The sequence below is a fragment of the Bombina bombina genome, chromosome 2, assembly GCF_027579735.1.
Source record: "Bombina bombina isolate aBomBom1 chromosome 2, aBomBom1.pri, whole genome shotgun sequence".
In the NCBI taxonomy this organism is placed as follows: Eukaryota; Metazoa; Chordata; class Amphibia; order Anura; family Bombinatoridae; genus Bombina; species Bombina bombina.
This window is the reverse complement of record NC_069500.1, coordinates 1,198,633,565-1,198,654,660: the sequence shown is the minus strand read 5'-3', so window position 1 is coordinate 1,198,654,660 and position 21,096 is coordinate 1,198,633,565.

Below are 21,096 nucleotides of genomic sequence, written 5' to 3'. Positions count from 1 at the left end.
TGGATCTTCTGCGGTGGTAACTTGTAGATCATCAGCTTCCTTGCTTTTGGTATTAAGGTCCGTTGGTTTAAAAAAGGTGTGAACTGTGTTTTGGCTGTTTTGTGATGGTTTCTGTGGTTTATCCTGTCGGGTATTTTTCCTTTGTGACATGGTGATCTCTTTGGGTATTTGTTCTTTAGTAGTGAAAGATTGGCACTGTACCTCCTGGGGGTTTGTGCCCTCACAGGGCGATTACGGGAAAAGGCAATGAGGATATGACCCATCACCACTTTAGTGTGACGGGAAAAGGGATGAAGGTAAGTGCCAGAGGTGTATATAGCAAAAGTTTTTTTTTTAATATGGCTGTTGTTGAGGTAATTTGTGGTGTGTTTTGTTTATATTGTTGTTCTGTGGTACTTGGAAATTGTCTCCGCGGTGTCTCCTTGTTAGCTGCGTAATAGAAGTCTCTTGTGGAGTGTCACATCAAGTCTATGATACAGCAGTCTGGAAAGTGCCGTTAGTGAGTATCCGGCCTTGAGCTTAGATAATAAGTGCGTCACAGTGTTTTTATCTGGTAGTCCTGCTTAGGCCTTTTATCCTTCTGCTTTGTCTTCTAGTGCTTTAGCCGTTTTAGACCTCTGCTGGTTTACTTAAGTCGGCTTTCAGTAGCTGCTAGGTAAATTAGGGCCTTATATGTGAAACTTTTTGGGGCGTATAAAAAGGAAGGAAAGAAAAATAGCAGGTGTAGTTATAAATAAAGTAAATGCTGGAGGCGCTGTTAATGGCTGTCGCCGGTCTTTTCACTATAAAGAGTCTTTTATGCGCTTAATTGTTCCTTAGCGTGAACAGCATATCGAGTGCTTTGGTGCGTGTGAAGTTGTAATCGGCTCTTTGTACTCACCGATCACTTCTTGAGTTGTTCTCCGTCCATGCTGTTACAAGTGAGACAGCAGCCGCTGATCTTGCCTAAGTGAGCGGAGTTGTGGTCTCCGGTCAGTGATGTCTGGTGTTGGAGCGCTGGTCTGGGCTGTTTTCCTCTGTAACTGCTTCTGGCTGCGCAATATGTACAGGGTCAGGATCCTGATGTAGGCCCCAAGTTTACATGAGCCCGTTCTCGGCTAAGTGCGCTTTCCGGACATTTAGCTGATTTTAAATGTGACCGCTTTGGTAGTAATTGTAGGTGTTAGTCATATGTTGCAGAAAAATTATTGATTTTAGGCTGTTTCATGCTTTAACACCCGGTCTGACAACGGAGCTTCAGTGAAACGCAGCCATCCTGGTCGGCTGCTCGCTCCGCCCCCCGAAAAATTAATATTTTTATGAATTTTGAAATATTAAAAATGAATATTTTTATGAATTTTGAAATATTAAAAATGAATATTTTTGATTATTATTTTTTGTATATGAAAAATTAATATTTTTTATCAATTTTTCAAAAATTTATTTTTAATAATATTTCAAAATATTAATATTAATCTTGAACACGAAAATCAATATTTCAATTTAAAAAAACAACCTTCTATATTTTCAAAATATCAATTTGAAATATGATTTTTTTTTCTCTCTTCTATAATAATTTCTATTTACCACAAATATACTATATCAATATGATAATTATTTATAATATCTCGCGCAATGCCTCCATATAATATGTCAGTATATTTATAAAAATCTTAGCAGTATTCTCCAAACAATGTGTGAGTATATGGCAGGGAATATATTTAACAATATTTCTTTAGACTGAACCCACAATCAATATACTTCTACTAAGACAACAAAATTAATATAAATACCTGAATTCTTTATTATTAGTAAATAACTATGAACATGTTGATACGTAAATATTTGTAATAATTAGAATATGAGTCAATATTATATGCGTTGAAACAAAAACTATTTAAAATAAAATATGCTATGCAAAGTCATGCAAATTTACCTTTAAAACCAGCTTTTCATTCAGAGCTGCATTTAAAATATTACAATGAGATCTAAAATAGCAGCTACAAACATTCAGCAATATGATTTACAGTTTAATTTTACCCTGTTAATAAAATGAGGTTCCAAAATCTTTAACAGCTCAATACCCAAGCAACACAATTCTAACAGTGCTAATTTAAACAATAGGACAATATATACTTCTATTAAAACATCAGAAATTGTATATATTATTTATGTAAAAACCCAATTCTGAGTTATAACTCTATAGTTGTATAGGTAAAACAATTTAGCATCAAGGATATGTATTTAACAATATACAGACTGAATATAAATTACAATATAAACTGCTTCCTTTAAGTCTCTCAACTATACTTTAAACTATAGCTATTATGCATATATCTGTGTTCAAATATTAATTGCAACCCTCTTTCTTTTTATATATATATATGTTACCAAAATGACCGGAATTGATAGTTCGGTTACCAAGGATTCCTTGTTTCATCTCAGAAAATAGATAAGTAAATTTTGCAATCACTGAGAAAAGGGTAGACCAGCTTGCTCAGAATGAATGTATTTTGAACGCCCAGCAGTAGATCATTCAAGTCAGCAAAATCTGTCTTTTTTCTTCCTCCTGCATTTACTTAAATAAGTTTTTTCACTCATTTATGAAACCATGGGAGTGGCCCTACGAGATCTGACCATCCCATTGGTTAGGTGGGATGTCTATTTGGATTTGCCCTCGGTCACCACGGAAACACATCCTTTTTTTTTTTTGAACAGCTAAATCCTTTAACTGCTATACCGGTATTGGCCCTTAGGTGGCAGCAGACATACAACATAGCAATACATTTAAACACATCTCTGAACATTTAAAATTTTTCTTTAAAATGTGTAATAACTGCCATAATTCCCTCATATTAATAAGTTCACAATATCAATCACAGATGGGTAGGATCACATTACCTCTCTGGTCATTTTGATATGAAACATGTGTCTAACATTATTTATATTAAATAATTTATTTGCTAACTATTCAATTTTTCCTATTAAACATATTATAATTTACTGCATTAGGAAATTTCTTTTGTTAGCATTTATATTTCATTTAGCCTAACAGAAAATTTATATTTCAATATCAGATGTCAATATTTCATAGTCATATCACATCAAAGTAACTTCCATATATCCATCTCACTATATTTCAAGAGATGTATTTAAAACTTTATAAACATTTATTGCACATTCATATGATATGACTTATTTCATCCCATGTATCGTCCTGTATGTGTCATCTTTTAGTTCCATCTGGAAAACAGGAAAGCATGTTATATATACATATAATTCAAAATATGGTATTATTAAAATTATTTAATCTATAATAATTCTGAATTTATTTCCTGTTTAAATATCCCATGCAGCAATTATCTATCTAATATAATATATTTCATTTCAACATATATATACATATATGGATTATTTGAATTTCAAACATATCTGAAACTATTGGCCTCATTCCCTTTGTAAAATGTATTTAAATTTACTTATGCTACGTGGATTGTAAATGCTAATCTGTCTGCTCTCAGTAAATTTCAAAGTTACACCATAGCACATGTCTGTTGGCTAAGGCCTTCACTGCCCCACCCACATAGCATGGGGTCAATCCATGAGTAGTTGTAAAAGTCACAATACAACATATTTTCTCTTTAGCTAGCAATGCAGACGTGTATTTGATGTTTAGGGGTAATTAACACCTATGTGCATAAAAACTGTTTCCCTATGATTTTGACCAGCTTCAAGAGGGTATTCCAGACACCTCGTCCTCACTCATAGCATGGGGTACAGAGTGCTATGAAATTTGCACTTCCTAATTAAGAAGCAAATGTTTCCCTTTTGTTTCTTGGGACATGCTGTCTGTAGTTCAGCCTGGAGATGTATATTCAATTTGTGGGGGTTTCTGAGTCAAATCCTGACATCAGAATTGCAATCCTATTTCAAAGAATATCTGATAAAAATATGGTTTCATACATAAACACATTCCCCTGTCTTATTTACAAATATATATATATGTCATTTATCTGTAGCCTGACAGGTTGTCAGTTTGAAAACGGGGGTAAAACCCCGAAACGTTACGTATAAGGAATAAAATAATCACCTTGTTAAATCCGGCGAGTGCCTTCCTCTCTTTGAATATATATATATATATATATATATATATATATATATATATATATATATATATATATATATACATATATATATATATATATATATAGTTCAGAATAAGGGCTTGTACTCTAGTTGAGGGTAGATAAGTACCAGGGTGCTGAATCAAAAGATGCAAACTGTCCAGCTTAACGACAGCACTCACTGGATTTTGTAAAAGATATCTTTTATTTCAAAGACGTATGGGACTTTTATGATACGTCTTTGAAATAAAATATTATATATATATATATATATATATATATATATATTTAACAAGGGTGATAGGCACCAGAACAAATAGATTAGTATCTGGTTAATGCACACTTGCTAAAGTAAGGATTATTGCAAGTGTGCAGTGCACAGAGGTAGTAGAACTATTTATATTATAAAGCAAAGAAAAATAGGGGCAGAGGTGCAGGGCACCAAACGTTTCCTCCCACCAATACTCCTAAAGACTACCCTAATCTGGCACAAACCATAAAATACAAAATATAGAAATCAGAATAGAACCACCTCAGTTGCAGAAAAATATGTCATTTTAATACAAATAAAATATACCAACAAAAATAACAAATTAAATTAAAGCCACTATAGCGGTGTAATTAATAAGTGTCCACAACAGAAAAAACTGTGAATTAGGGTCCAGTTATCTCCAAGGGTACCCTTGGGAAATGTGCATGATGATTTCAGAGCTCACAAAAAACAATAATTTCTTGATTCCAGATAAGATTAAATGAAATCCGTATCAAGAAGAAGGTCTGCTTGTGATAGTAATTTCATATTTTCCAAACAGTAATTGCTGAGCAGTCTAAGAAATAAACAGCGGTTCATTCCAGTATGCAAGGGACAGTAGCGGTAGGTAAGTAGCGCCCAAAGCAGTCTCCCCTAGAATAATATTATTACAGTCCAGTAAGTGCTAGTATAGGCAGGGTTAGTAAGTCAAGCTTAAGATGTCTCACCCATTCCAGGATATGATATCCCTCTTGACGTGACTTCAGGGTGCGTATAAATAGCAGTACTTACCTAACCCTCCTGACGATATCACAACTAAGCACAGTTGCTGGGAGGCCGGTTGCCTGTCACTTTTGTGCTTACCGTTATTTCCAACTTAGTGATGTTAGGACTGCAGATTGATACCTTGCTGCATTAATGGATCCTTGAAGATTATCATCAAAAGTTCCCAGGTTATGTTATGGAACACATGTAGCTGCCAACTGTTGCTACGTACGTTTCACCCCTCATGGCATGGGGCTTCTTCCGGCTGTGTCTGATTACTGGGATTGCTCCCGCCTGTTGTGGGGGCATTGGATATCACCTGCACGAACTACCTGACCTGCTGGAGTTCATCACCTGGACCATCTACCTTTCCAGTCCTAGAAGGGGGTGTCTGGATTGTCCCTGGAGACACGCTGGAAGTATCAGCAAGCTGGGTTGCTGTTGAGTACCCAGTCCGCGCCTAACAGCACTGTCTGAGTGCTCCTACAGAATGTGAGTACCCTGTTGTGGGCCTAATTTTTATCTCACTTTTCCGTTTGTACTGGTACACACAAAGCGCCTCTCTTTTTTCTTTGTATGTATTACTGTTGCACACAAGTGTATGATATAATTTTTGATTCAAGTGATCATAGCAAAAGTAGTTTTGTGTGTGTGCTTGGAAAGTAATTGTTTCCCTTTAATTTTAACATAATAGAACTTATTAAAAGTTAAAATTTAAAGAATACTTTTCCACCTCCTTTTTTCTCATTCTGAGATTTGGAATTCAAGATATTTACAACCATTACTAGCCGTGATCATAATGTGAGATCACACTTAATAATTATCTATACACTTGAGACTTTTTGAGTACTATATGTGTATTATATCATAGGAGGTCCTTTCACCTCCTAAGTGCTTTCTAAGGCCTAGATTTGGAGTTCGGCGGTAGCCGTCAAAACCAGCGTTAGAGGCTCCTAACCCTGGTTTTGGCCGCCCGCTGGTATTTGGAGTCAGTGATTAAAGGGTCTAACGCTCACTTTTCAGCCGCGACTTTTCCATACCGCAGATCCCCCTACGCCATTTGCGTAGCCTATATTTTCAATGGGATCTTTCTAACGCCGGTATTTAGAGTCGTTTCTGAAGTGAGCGTTAGAGCTCTAACGACAAGATTCCAGCCGCCTGAAAATAGCAGGAGTTAAGAGCTTTCTGGCTAACGCCGGTTTATAAAGCTCTTAACTACTGTACCCTAAAGTACACTAACACCCATAAACTACCTATGTACCCCTAAACCGAGCTCCCCCCACATCGCCGCCACTCGATTAAAATTTTTAACCCCTAATCTGCCGACCGCCACCTACGTTATACTTATGTAACCCTAATCTGCTGCCCTAACACCGCCGACCCCTATATTATATTTATTAACCCCTAACCTGCCCCCCACAACATCGCCGCCAGCTACTTAAAATAATTAACCCCTAATCTTCCGACCGCAAAGCGCCGCCACCTACGTTATCCCTATGTACCCCTAATCTGCTACCCCTAACACCGCCGACCCCTATATTATATTTATTAACCCCTAATCTGCCCCCCACAACGTCGCCGACACCTGCCTACACTTATTAACCCCTAATCTGCCGAGCGGACCTGAGCGCTACTATAATAAAGTTATTAACCCCTAATCCGCCTCACTAACCCTATCATAAATAGTATTAACCCCTAATCTGCCCTCCCTAACATCGCCGACACCTACCTTCAATTATTAACCCCTAATCTTCCGATCGGAGCTCACCGCTATTCTAATAAATGGATTAACCCCTAAAGCTAAGTCTAACCCTAACACTAACACCCCCCTAAGTTAAATATAATTTTTATCTAACGAAATTAATTAACTCTTATTAAATAAATGATTCCTATTTAAAGCTAAATACTTACCTGTAAAATAAATCCTAATATAGCTACAATATAAATTATAATTATATTATAGCTATTTTAGGATTAATATTTATTTTACAGGCAACTTTGTAATTATTTTAACCAGGTACAATAGCTATTAAATAGTTAAGAACTATTTAATAGTTACCTAGTTAAAATAATAACAAATTTACCTGTAAAATAAATCCTAACCTAAGATATAATAAAACCTAACACTACCCTATCAATAAAATAATTAAATAAACTACCTACAATTACCTACAATTAACCTAACACTACACTATCAATAAATTAATTAAACACAATTCCTACAAATAAATACAATTAAATAAACTAGCTAAAGTACAAAAAATAAAAAAGAACTAAGTTACAGAAAATAAAAAAATATTTACAAACATAAGAAAAATATTACAACAATTTTAAACTAATTACACCTACTCTAAGCCCCCTAATAAAATAACAAAGCCCCCCAAAATAAAAAATTCCCTACCCTATTCTAAATTAAAAAAGTTACAAGCTCTTTTACCTTACCAGCCCTGAACAGGGCCCTTTGCGGGGCATGCCCCAAGAAGTTCAGCTCTTTTGCCTGTAAAAAAAAACATACAATACCCCCCCCCAACATTACAACCCACCACCCACATACCCCTAATCTAACCCAAACCCCCCTTAAATAAACCTAACACTAATCCCCTGAAGATCTTCCTACCTTGTCTTCACCATCCAGGTATCACCGATCCGTCCTGGCTCCAAGATCTTCATCCAACCCAAGCGGGGGTTGGCGATCCATAATCCGGTGCTGAAGAGGTCCAGAAGAGGCTCCAAAGTCTTCCTCCTATCCGGCAAGAAGAGGACATCCGGACCGGCAAACATCTTCTCCAAGCGGCATCTTCGATCTTCTTCCATCCGGAGCGAAGTGGCAGGATCCTGAAGACCTCCAGCGCGGAACATCCATCCGGACCGAAGACTGAACGACGAATGACTGTTCCTTTAAGGGACGTCATCCAAGATGGCGTCCCTCGAATTCCGATTGGCTGATAGGATTCTATCAGCCAATCGGAATTAAGGTAGGAATTTTCTGATTGGCTGATGGAATCAGCCAATCAGAATCTAGTTCAATCCGATTGGCCGATCCAATCAGCCAATCAGATTGAGCTTGCATTCTATTGGCTGATCGGAACAGCCAATAGAATGCGAGCTCAATCTGATTGGCTGATTGGATCAGCCAATCGGATTGAACTTGATTCTGATTGGCTGATTCCATCAGCCAATCAGAAAATTCCTACCTTAATTCCGATTGGCTGATAGAATCCTATCAGCCAATCGGAATTCGAGGGACGCCATCTTGGATGACGTCCCTTAAAGGAACAGTCATTCGTCGTTCAGTCGTCGGTCCGGATGGATGTTCCGCGCTGGAGGTCTTCAGGATCCTGCCACTTCGCTCCGGATGGAAGAAGATCGAAGATGCCGCTTGGAGAAGATGTTTGCTGGTCCGGATGTCCTCTTCTTGCCGGATAGGAGGAAGACTTTGGAGCCTCTTCTGGACCTCTTCAGCACCGGATTATGGATCGCCAACCCCCGCTTGGGTTGGATGAAGATCTTGGAGCCAGGACGGATCGGTGATACCTGGATGGTGAAGACAAGGTAGGAAGATCTTCAGGGGATTAGTGTTAGGTTTATTTAAGGGGGGTTTGGGTTAGATTAGGGGTATGTGGGTGGTGGGTTGTAATGTTGGGGGGGGGGTATTGTATGTTTTTTTTTACAGGCAAAAGAGCTGAACTTCTTGGGGCATGCCCCGCAAAGGGCCCTGTTCAGGGCTGGTAAGGTAAAAGAGCTTGTAACTTTTTTAATTTAGAATAGGGTAGGGAATTTTTTATTTTGGGGGGCTTTGTTATTTTATTAGGGGGCTTAGAGTAGGTGTAATTAGTTTAAAATTGTTGTAATATTTTTCTTATGTTTGTAAATATTTTTTTATTTTCTGTAACTTAGTTCTTTTTTATTTTTTGTACTTTAGCTAGTTTATTTAATTGTATTTATTTGTAGGAATTGTGTTTAATTAATTTATTGATAGTGTAGTGTTAGGTTAATTGTAGGTAATTGTAGGTAGTTTATTTAATTATTTTATTGATAGGGTAGTGTTAGGTTTTATTATATCTTAAAACTATTTAATAGCTATTGTACCTGGTTAAAATAATTACAAAGTTGCCTGTAAAATAAATATTAATCCTAAAATAGCTATAATATAATTATAATTTATATTGTAGCTATATTAGGATTTATTTTACAAGTAAGTATTTAGCTTTAAATAGGAATCATTTATTTAATAAGAGTTAATTAATTTCGTTAGATAAAAATTATATTTAACTTAGGGGGGTGTTAGTGTTAGGGTTAGACTTAGCTTTAGGGGTTAATCCATTTATTAGAATAGCGGTGAGCTCCGATCGGAAGATTAGGGGTTAATAATTGAAGGTAGGTGTCGGCGATGTTAGGGAGGGCAGATTAGGGGTTAATACTATTTATGATAGGGTTAGTGAGGCGGATTAGGGGTTAATAACTTTATTATAGTAGCGCTCAGGTCCGCTCGGCAGATTAGGGGTTAATAAGTGTAGGCAGGTGTCGGCGACGTTGAGGGGGGCAGATTAGGGGTTAATAAATATAATATAGGGGTCGGCGATGTTAGGGCAGCAGATTAGGGGTACATAGGGATAACGTAGGTTGCGGCGGTTTACGGAGCGGCAGATTAGGGGTTTAAAAAAATATGCAGGGGTCAGCGATAGCGGGGGCGGCAGATTAGGGGTTAATAAGTGTAAGGTTAGGGGTGTTTAGACTCGGGGTACATGTTAGAGTGTTAGGTGCAGACGTAGGAAGTGTTTCCCCATAGGAAGCAATGGGGCTGCGTTAGGAGCTGAACGCTGCTTTTTTGCAGGTGTTAGGTTTTTTTTCAGCTCAAACAGCCCCATTGTTTCCTATGGGGGAATCGTGCACGAGCACGTTTTTGAGGCCGGCCGCGTCCGTAAGCAACTCTGGTATCGAGAGTTGCATTTGCGGTAAAAATGCTCTACGCTCCTTTTTTGGAGCCTAACGCAGCATTTGTTTGAACTCTCGATACCAGAGTTAAATTTATGGTGCGGCCAGAAAAAAGCCTGCGGAGCGTTAACAGCCCTTTTACCGCCGAACTCCAAATCTAGGCCTAAGTGACATAAGTCCATCTAAAGGAATTAGGAAAACTACTACAAAGAGACAGGTAAAGTATTTTTCATATACTTTAATTCCACTATTTCAAGCTAAGACTATACCAACCTCTGCTGGCTTTAGAATGGAATCATCTTCCTCTGAGCAGCTCGCTGGGCGGGAGGAGTTAAAAATACAATCTAGCTACGCAAGTTGTGCAGTACTATGCAACATGCGTAGGGAGATTCTAATTTAACACCTTCTTTTCACTGATGTCCAGCCAGGCACAGTAGGGTGTTGCAGCGATGTCCAGACCAATCCAGATGAGATGCGGTGGCGCAACAGGGGTGACACCATCAGAGGAGATAATTCCTGCTTGATGGTGTCAAGGACCACCAACATCTTCTTGTGGACCACCAGTTGGCGACCACTGCCTTAGAGTATAGTGCTTGTCAGAGGGATGTATTTGGGGTATGGTTTCTTTATTTCCTTGTAAGGGAAAGTTTTCATAAACCCTCTATAATTGGTCATAGACAGGGACTTGTCTTTTTCCTCCTTTTATGGATCTACAATATACTTCTATTCCATAACCTCTGCTGATATGTTTCAGTACTGGTTTGGCTGTCTGCTACTTGATTGCTAGTGGACTAGTGTGTATTGGTAAGTATATTTTTAGACACTCATATAGATAAGTTACGTGCACGTTTTCAAAACTTTATCCATCTATGTTGTTAAAATACAGTATATACTGTATATATATATATATATATATATATATATATATAGTAAAGCAGTTATGGATCCCACGGACGGACTCCGTGTTGCAGCAAGGACCCAAATGAAGCAGGCACACAGGTTTTTTCAAAAACACTCCGGTTTATTGGCAAAGTTGATTACCAAACGTTTCGGCTCACACACGAGCCTTTGTCAATGGTGTACAAAACCAAATGTGAAAAACTAGAACACAAACTAACCTTAAATACCCACCCAGCCCAAGTGATAGACCAATCAGAGAGAGTAACCGCGGCACACCCACTCACACAGACCTAAACAGCTTATTGCCGGGCTCAATGTGGGCGTCACGTGACGTCATCACGTTACCGCCGTCCTGTGTGTAACCACGGAAACATGCGTAACCATGGAGACAAAGCATACACAAATGTACTGTGCGGGTACGCTGGCGGGTAAGCCTCTGATGGGAAACATATCAATTAATCAAACAGTGATCTGAATACCCCTATATACAAATACAATAAAGGAATAGGTATCTATCTATATGCAACATTAAGACAAACCTAATATGTAGCTTATAAAGTAAATAGCGCTACCGAAACCCAAAGTATCAAAAACTAATAACACAGCCCTCTATACTCATGGTATCAAGGCATGTGGGGAGGTAGCAAGTGAGGGCATGAAAAACAATCTCAAGCCCCCTGGATATTTAGGCAGGTATACATTGCATCATGCCAGAGGAGTAGGTAGAAATTAAGTCCTGGATGACTCCCAATCCTTCACATCTCATTTGTGTTTATACCAACAGCCGAAGTCTATGTTGACATTCAGGCCTCGAGGGGCAACTGTGTCCAGTGTGAAGATCCAACGGGATTCCATTCTTAATAGTGCCAGTCCTCTGTCACCACCACGTCTGTTGTCCGGCACATGGTCAATCAGCATCACTCGCAAAGAGGAAACAGAGTGTCCTGCAGTTGCAAAATGTCGTGCAACCGGTTGTTCTGATCGACCTTTTTCTATTGCTTGACGAATTGCTGTTTTATGGTTAGCCAAACGTTCTTTGAACGCTGTCACTGTTTTGCCTATGTAGAATTTGGAACATGGGCAAATAATGGCATACACCACATATTCCGATGTGCAGGATAATCGATGTCTTATTTTGTATCTTTTGTTGTTATGGGGATGTTGAAATGATGTCCCAGCAATGAGATTGTTGCAAGTGACACAATTGCCACATTTGTAACATCCTGGTTTCCCTCTTGTGAGCCATGTCTGTTTTTCATAGCAGTGTGTGGGATCACTGAGTACTAGTAGATCCCTGAGGTTACTTGCTCGCTTGTATACCACCCGGGGTACCGGAGCATCCACAAAAGGTAGACTAGTGTCCTTGGAGAGCATCATCCAATTCTTCCTTATCACATTCTGAAGCATCCCTGATCCCGGAGTGTAAGTAGTTACAAAGTTCATCCGTTTAGGTTGTTCCGTTACTGTCCGTTTCGGGATAGTGTCATTCTGGGTGAGCTGTATTGCTTCACTCTTTTGTTGATCTATTAGCATAGGTGGATATCCTCTGCTCAGAAATTTTTGTGACATTTCTTCAAGCTGTCTCTCTTTTCGGGAGTCATCCGTGTTGTTCCGGACGACCCGCAGGAGTTGTGAGGAGCTAACACCATCTCTCTGGAATCTAGGGTGGAAACTCTGGTAATGGAGTATAGAATTCTTATCAGTGGGTTTATTGAACAAGGTGGTGTGCAATTTATCACCATTAGGTGTTATTACTCTGAAAATTTCCAGGTCAAGAAAATGAATCTGATTGTTATTATGTTCCATTTTAAATTTGATCGTGGAGTTAAGGGTGTTTAATCCTTCAACCCACTCAATAAGTTTTTCAGGGGTATCACCCCAAATCAAGAAGACATCGTCTATGTATCTGCGATACATTTTGATGGGGTTCTGCCTGGAGAATATATTGTATTTTTCATACATCGCCATATAAATGTTAGCATACGATGGGGCCATATTTGACCCCATCGCAGTGCCCATAACTTGTAAGAAGTACTCGTTTTCAAATCGAAAATAGTTTTTCTCCAGGCAGAACTCCATCAAATGCAGCAGAAATTCCACAGGTGGACCAGTATATAGTGGGTTGTCAATCAGGATTTGTCGTACCATGTTGATACCATGCCCATGGGGTATCACCGTGTATAAACTTACTACGTCCATAGTAACTAGAGTGTCAGTAGGGGCCAGATTATCAAAGTCTTTCAGTAGTTTAATGAGTTCAGAGGAATCTCTGAGATGGGACTGAGTGTTTTGAACCACTGGTTGTAGGTAGAAATCAATTAATTCTGCTAAGGGTTGCATCAATGATCCCCTGGCAGATACAATAGGTCTGCCGGGGGGATCTTCGAGGGACTTATGGATTTTGGGCAGTAAATATAGTATTGGGCAGATTGGATGATCAACTGAAAGAAAGCCCAACACATCATCATCAATTACCCCAGCTTGATGTGCCAAGCCCAAGAATTCATCAATTTCTCTTTTAAAAGTTTTGGTAGGATTAGATTGTAGTTTGCGGTAGGTATTATGGTCACGTAGTTGTTTAAAAGCCTCACCTCTATACTGTACATAGTCAAGTATCACTGTGGCCCCACCCTTATCCGCTGGCCTTATGACTATGTCTTTGTCAGTGGACAGAGACTTAATTGCCCGTCTTTCAGCACTTGTAATATTGTCTCTTGGCAGAGGCATATCTTTGTGTAGTTCAGTAAGGGTGGTTGTACAGATATGGTGGAATGTTTTTATTGACGAATGTGTGTTAGTCGGTTCAAAGGTGCTGCTTGCTTTAAATTGTTTAGGGGTCTGATTCTCCTTATCTTTAAAGAAGTCTTTAAGCTTCAACTGCCGTTGGAATCTACCCATGTCTACCATCAAATCAAAAAGGTCACAGTGGGGGGTGGGTACAAAGGACAATCCTCTATTAAGGATTCTTAGTTCGTCACCTGTAAGAGGTCGTTTACTTAAATTATAAATTATTGTGTCTTTTTCTGTCGTGGCTGGTTTTTTCGTTTTGCCCCGCCCCCTCCTGATGCTGCCGCCTCGGGGCCTACGGCTAAAGGGGGTTTCTGTGCAGATCTTGTGAGTACCCCACTTGCAGTGCTGTTAGTAGTGTTCTGAGTTTCACCTTCTGAGGAGTCCCCCCCACTACTGTCTACTGTGGTGAGATTAATTTGTCTGTTCTTGTTAAAAGGTGTTCTCCTACGTCCACCCCAAGTGGAGTCCTTCCCAAATAACCAGCTGTATACTTTTTTCTCTCTATAGTCGTTCTCAACCGTGACAAATTTTTTGTTCTTAAATGTTAGTAAGTCCTGTTTGTATTTTTCTACTTGTGTTCTTAATTTAGTGATCCAGTCTGTTGAACTGTCAGATGTAAGTACAGTTAATAAGGTGTCTTTAACAGTGTCAATTTCTTTTTTAATATTAACTTTTAGTCTAGTGACCTCCTCAATGACTAATAACATCAGATCATGTGAGCATTTACTTAAAATTCCACACCACCTTCTGCAAAACTCTATGTTGTTCCTGCCTAGGGTGGGGATATTCTTTACTCGAAATCCCCTGGGAAAAAATTTCAATTTATGATACTTAGATAAGTAAACAGCATGAAGGTGAAAGTCTACCTCTTTCCTTTCAAGATGTAGTAGTTTGTGATAGATATTGTTTGGTGTCTCACCTTTTGTCTCCTCCAACTCCTGCAGGTCTGCCTCACAACGGATGCGAGCCGCATCTGCTTCCGTAAAAGCAAAGTCCTCTATATTGCTATAAGGATCCTCAGTGTTGGGCACTTCTTGAGTAGTAGGTGGTGTTTCCATACCCGTCTCAGTCAGAGTCGATGCAATGTATCACAAAGGTTGTCTTGTTGCACAATAGCAAGGTTGGTTTTGAAAAGTATCCACAGTCACTTGATGTAATTTCAAGAGGGGGAGTCTCACCCCACAGTATCAGAGCGGGTGCACGTATCAAAAGAATGTATACAAAATTGCAGAGGTGAACGGCACTCACGAGTATGTCAGCTACCTGGTGCTCACACTAGCGAGAGACAAACAGTAAAGCAGTTATGGATCCCACGGACGGACTCCGTGTTGCAGCAAGGACCCAAATGAAGCAGGCACACAGGTTTTTTCAAAAACACTCCGGTTTATTGGCAAAGTTGATTACCAAACGTTTCGGCTCACACACGAGCCTTTGTCAATGGTGTACAAAACCAAATGTGAAAAACTAGAACACAAACTAACCTTAAATTTTTAAACCTTGGTTTTGATACCCCTGAAAAACTTATTGAGTGGGTTGAAGGATTAAACACCCTTAACTCCACGATCAAATTTAAAATGGAACATAATAACAATCAGATTCATTTTCTTGACCTGGAAATTTTCAGAGTAATAACACCTAATGGTGATAAATTGCACACCACCTTGTTCAATAAACCCACTGATAAGAATTCTATACTCCATTACCAGAGTTTCCACCCTAGATTCCAGAGAGATGGTGTTAGCTCCTCACAACTCCTGCGGGTCGTCCGGAACAACACGGATGACTCCCGAAAAGAGAGACAGCTTGAAGAAATGTCACAAAAATTTCTGAGCAGAGGATATCCACCTATGCTAATAGATCAACAAAAGAGTGAAGCAATACAGCTCACCCAGAATGACACTATCCCGAAACGGACAGTAACGGAACAAACTAAACGGATGAACTTTGTAACTACTTACACTCCGGGATCAGGGATGCTTCAGAATGTGATAAGGAAGAATTGGATGATGCTCTCCAAGGACACTAGTCTACCTTTTGTGGATGCTCCGGTACCCCGGGTGGTATACAAGCGAGCAAGTAACCTCAGGGATCTACTAGTACTCAGTGATCCCACACACTGCTATGAAAAACAGACATGGCTCACAAGAGGGAAACCAGGATGTTACAAATGTGGCAATTGTGTCACTTGCAACAATCTCATTGCTGGGACATCATTTCAACATCCCCATAACAACAAAAGATACAAAATAAGACATCGATTATCCTGCACATCGGAATATGTGGTGTATGCCATTATTTGCCCATGTTCCAAATTCTACATAGGCAAAACAGTGACAGCGTTCAAAGAACGTTTGGCTAACCATAAAACAGCAATTCGTCAAGCAATAGAAAAAGGACAACAACCGGTTGCGCGACATTTTGCAACTGCAGGACACTCTGTTTCCTCTTTGCGAGTGATGCTGATTGACCATGTGCCGCACAACAGACGTGGTGGTGACAGAGGACTGGCACTATTAAGAATGGAATCCCGTTGGATCTTCACACTGGACACAGTTGCCCCTCGAGGCCTGAATGTCAACATAGACTTCGGCTGTTGGTATAAACACAAATGAGATGTGAAGGATTGGGAGTCATCCAGGACTTAATTTCTAAAAATATAAAAATATATAATTAGTGCGCCAGTGGTCTGATTGTAGCTAACACTATAAATATAAATATATAGTGTATATAAATGATCCAAATAGTGATAGTTTAAGCAATATTAAATAAAACAAAATAAAGTGATTCCTAGGCCAAAAACTCAAATAACAGTGAATGTTAGTGTGTAAATGTGATTATGACAATATAACCCTTATCATAAAAGGGGTACTAGCATAACAAGCAAAGCAATGGTCGTATATTAGACACAAAGTTGTAATAATAACGTCCCAAAAACAAATTTCTTGTGATTATAATTGTGGTGGATGTAATGTCCAAATCACAGGAGGCAAGCACTTCTTCAAACGATCCCTGTTGGTAACCCAGGGGTAGATACTAAATAGATAAGGAGATAAAAGAAGGCGCCAACATAGTGCGATTACCAATGATAAGGAACACGCAGTGCAAGTAAAATCATATACTCACAAGATAAAAGACACTTGAAAAGTGTCACAAGTGCATCCTGGACCCTCAGAGTCGTCCAGCTAACTCCCACTCCACTGTGGTAGTAAGAAACCGCTCGTCACTGCCAATCGAGGTAGCTACGCTGGTGGTCTCAGCTATGCTGGTGATCTCAGCTGCAGTCAGTGTTGCAAGGGAACTGACTGAAGATCCACTCGATTCTGAATGTAACAGTTCTGATCCGTAATCTCCAAAGAGGATTTTAGACCGCAAGGCAAATTTGGAGTTGGTAATGAGATGGCAAATTAAAACTTTGGCAAAATGAAACTTTACCAAAGGTAGAAAAGAAAGTTCGTGGCTGCAATCTTAAAATGTATAAGACTTTAATGGCACAACGTTTCTCGGTCTGTACGTGACCGTTTCCTCAGGTGCATAAGTGTATAATAAAACACATAAAAACCACGAACTTATAACAATCAGTACGGCGTCCTCAAGTGCACACCGCGCATGTGTGTAGGTGTGTCTAGATACTGGGAGTTACAATGGCGTCATCTAACCAATAAGGTGCTTGAACTGATACACACCTTCATGGATGCGTAAGTGGTGTGTTATTCACCGCTAACGTTACTGTTATTAAAACGTACCATTGTATTTGATAACAATCTGTAGTGTAATCATTAGCCGTGATAAGCTTAAAATCGCTGATATTCTGATAAGTGATGATACAATTATTAAACAATTATTAAATAGCGAGTAACTACCAGATCGGGCACACCTACTCACACTACACACATTGATTCAGTTTCAAGCTTATATATAGCCAATAGCTAGTCAAATGCTATATTAACATATATCTATGAATCAATTGTTAAAATATCACTCAGAATCTTAAAATATAAAATATAAAATCCCCAATAATGGGTATATCTAAATCATCACTTAAAATGTACTTATACATATTGCTAGAAATCGCCATATAATTACTCTTTAACAAAGGATAATAAAGTCCTAAAAATTAATAAAAACCAAATTAACTCCTCTATGAGGAATACAGAAAGATCCAACACATTATTATATATATAAAAAAACTTGTACCGAAGCGTCTCTGGAAGGACTCAAATTTTAGACGCTAATAACTGGGTGTATGGCCATTTCAAAAAAGCATATAGAAAATGTGTGTTATATATCCGCTGCAATGTGTCAGTAAGTGTAACTAAACTGATTTCTAAGGGTTAAATGAAAGATAAGCTTTACTTATTCTAATTGCAGTGCAAATGGTATCTCATACAAAAATATGTGTAATTAAGATAAACCCCATACTGTAAAGTAAATGGTACAAAAAGTACAGGTATATATAAAAAAATGAACATAAATCATGGCTAAAACTAGCTTAGCAGGTAGAATGGTATTGGACTACTCAAATAGTAAAGATTACCCTTTAGAGAGTATTAAATACTATGTTACTAGATCTCTAGTATGAGGGTACACCTCCTATCATTCTAATATGGGGCCAGTATATTGAAGTGAATACAGTCTTCATTGTTCTGACATTGGGGTCCAATCGTGCAGATACAAGGGACATACTTATATATTTAATTGTTAACCTGTCAAGTTATGTAATGGATCAAGAGGGGAGGCCTAAATGAGGGTTCTATTGTAGAATGGCAGGAGTCTATATGGGGACTAAATACAGATGGACTTTATAGGGAATATTTAGTTAAAAGCAGCCATGTCAATATTTGCATTTAAGCCAACCGGGGACAGGGTGCGCATCTTCCAGATCCAAAAAGTCTCCCTTTGTCTTAGATGCAAATATCTGTTTCTGCCCCATTTAGGGTACACTTGTTCTAAAGGGAATATACTGAATGAATTGGATGTGTTCATGTGACATCTTAAAGAGTAATTATATGGCGATTTCTAGCAATATGTATAAGTACATTTTAAGTGATGATTTAGATATACCCATTATTGGGGATTTTATATTTTATATTTTAAGATTCTGAGTGATATTTTAACAATTGATTCATAGATATATGTTAATATAGCATTTGACTAGCTATTGGCTATATATAAGCTTGAAACTGAATCAATGTGTGTAGTGTGAGTAGGTGTGCCCGATCTGGTAGTTACTCGCTATTTAATAATTGTTTAATAATTGTATCATCACTTATCAGAATATCAGCGATTTTAAGCTTATCACGGCTAATGATTACACTACAGATTGTTATCAAATACAATGGTACGTTTTAATAACAGTAACGTTAGCGGTGAATAACACACCACTTACGCATCCATGAAGGTGTGTATCAGTTCAAGCACCTTATTGGTTAGATGACGCCATTGTAACTCCCAGTATCTAGACACACCTACACACATGCGCGGTGTGCACTTGAGGACGCCGTACTGATTGTTATAAGTTCGTGGTTTTTATGTTTTTTATGTGTTTTATTATACACTTATGCACCTGAGGAAACGGTCACGTACAGACCGAGAAACGTTGTGCCATTAAAGTCTTATACATTTTAAGATTGCAGCCACGAACTTTCTTTTCTACCTTTGGTAAAGTTTCATTTTGCCAAAGTTTTAATTTGCCATCTCATTACCAACTCCAAATTTGCCTTGCGGTCTAAAATCCTCTTTGGAGATTACGGATCAGAACTGTTACATTCAGAATCGAGTGGATCTTCAGTCAGTTCCCTTGCAACACTGACTGCAGCTGAGATCACCAGCATAGCTGAGACCACCAGCGTAGCTACCTCGATTGGCAGTGACGAGCGGTTTCTTACTACCACAGTGGAGTGGGAGTTAGCTGGACGACTCTGAGGGTCCAGGATGCACTTGTGACACTTTTCAAGTGTCTTTTATCTTGTGAGTATATGATTTTACTTGCACTGCGTGTTCCTTATCATTGGTAATCGCACTATGTTGGCGCCTTCTTTTATCTCCTTATCTATTTAGGACTTAATTTCTACCTACTCCTCTGGCATGATGCAATGTATACCTGCCTAAATATCCAGGGGGCTTGAGATTGTTTTTCATGCCCTCACTTGCTACCTCCCCACATGCCTTGATACCATGAGTATAGAGGGCTGTGTTATTAGTTTTTGATACTTTGGGTTTCGGTAGCGCTATTTACTTTATAAGCTACATATTAGGTTTGTCTTAATGTTGCATATAGATAGATACCTATTCCTTTATTGTATTTGTATATAGGGGTATTCAGATCACTGTTTGATTAATTGATATGTTTCCCATCAGAGGCTTACCCGCCAGCGCACCCGCACAGTACATTTGTGTATGCTTTGTCTCCATGGTTACGCATGTTTCCGTGGTTACACACAGGACGGCGGTAACGTGATGACGTCACGTGACGCCCACATTGAGCCCGGCAATAAGCTGTTTAGGTCTGTGTGAGTGGGTGTGCCGCGGTTACTCTCTCTGATTGGTCTATCACTTGGGCTGGGTGGGTATTTAAGGTTAGTTTGTGTTCTAGTTTTTCACATTTGGTTTTGTACACCATTGACAAAGGCTCGTGTGTGAGCCGAAACGTTTGGTAATCAACTTTGCCAATAAACCGGAGTGTTTTTGAAAAAACCTGTGTGCCTGCTTCATTTGGGTCCTTGCTGCAACACGGAGTCCGTCCCTGGGATCCATAACTGCTTTACTGTTTGTCTCTCCCTAGTGTGAGCACCAGGTAGCTGACATACTCGTGAGTGCCGTTCACCTCTGCAATTTTATATATATATATATATATATATATGACCATGGGACAGATCCTTTTCACTATTCCCTTGCTGTTTTGCACACAACGGCTTTTTTGGGGCAGTTAGTTTTTCGCGCGTCAGTCTGGTTTTCATGTGTTGGGATTGCGCATGTCAGGTTTATGCTTATCGGGTTAGCGCATGTCCTTAATCTTCCTGTAGTTTACTTGCATGTTGGTTTCTGCATTTCAGGTTAGCTCACGGTCACACTGTTATGAACATGTTGGGTTTTTGGTGCTCATAATCTCCTTCTTAGTTGTCAGTTGTTTGGCGCTCACTCTGATGTCATGTTTATTTTCTCCTGATTTGTTTTTCATTCTTAGTGCGCATTGATCCTGTTAAGAGGGGGTAAATGGTTTCCATTCCCCAGGAGCTTTTTTAGGGGGTTTAATAGTGTTTATTGCATTGCTAAATGGAGCAGCAGGATTCTGTCCCTAAATGTACCCAAGGAACTGAGTCTCCTGAACACCTTTCTACCGTTATTAGGTGTGCT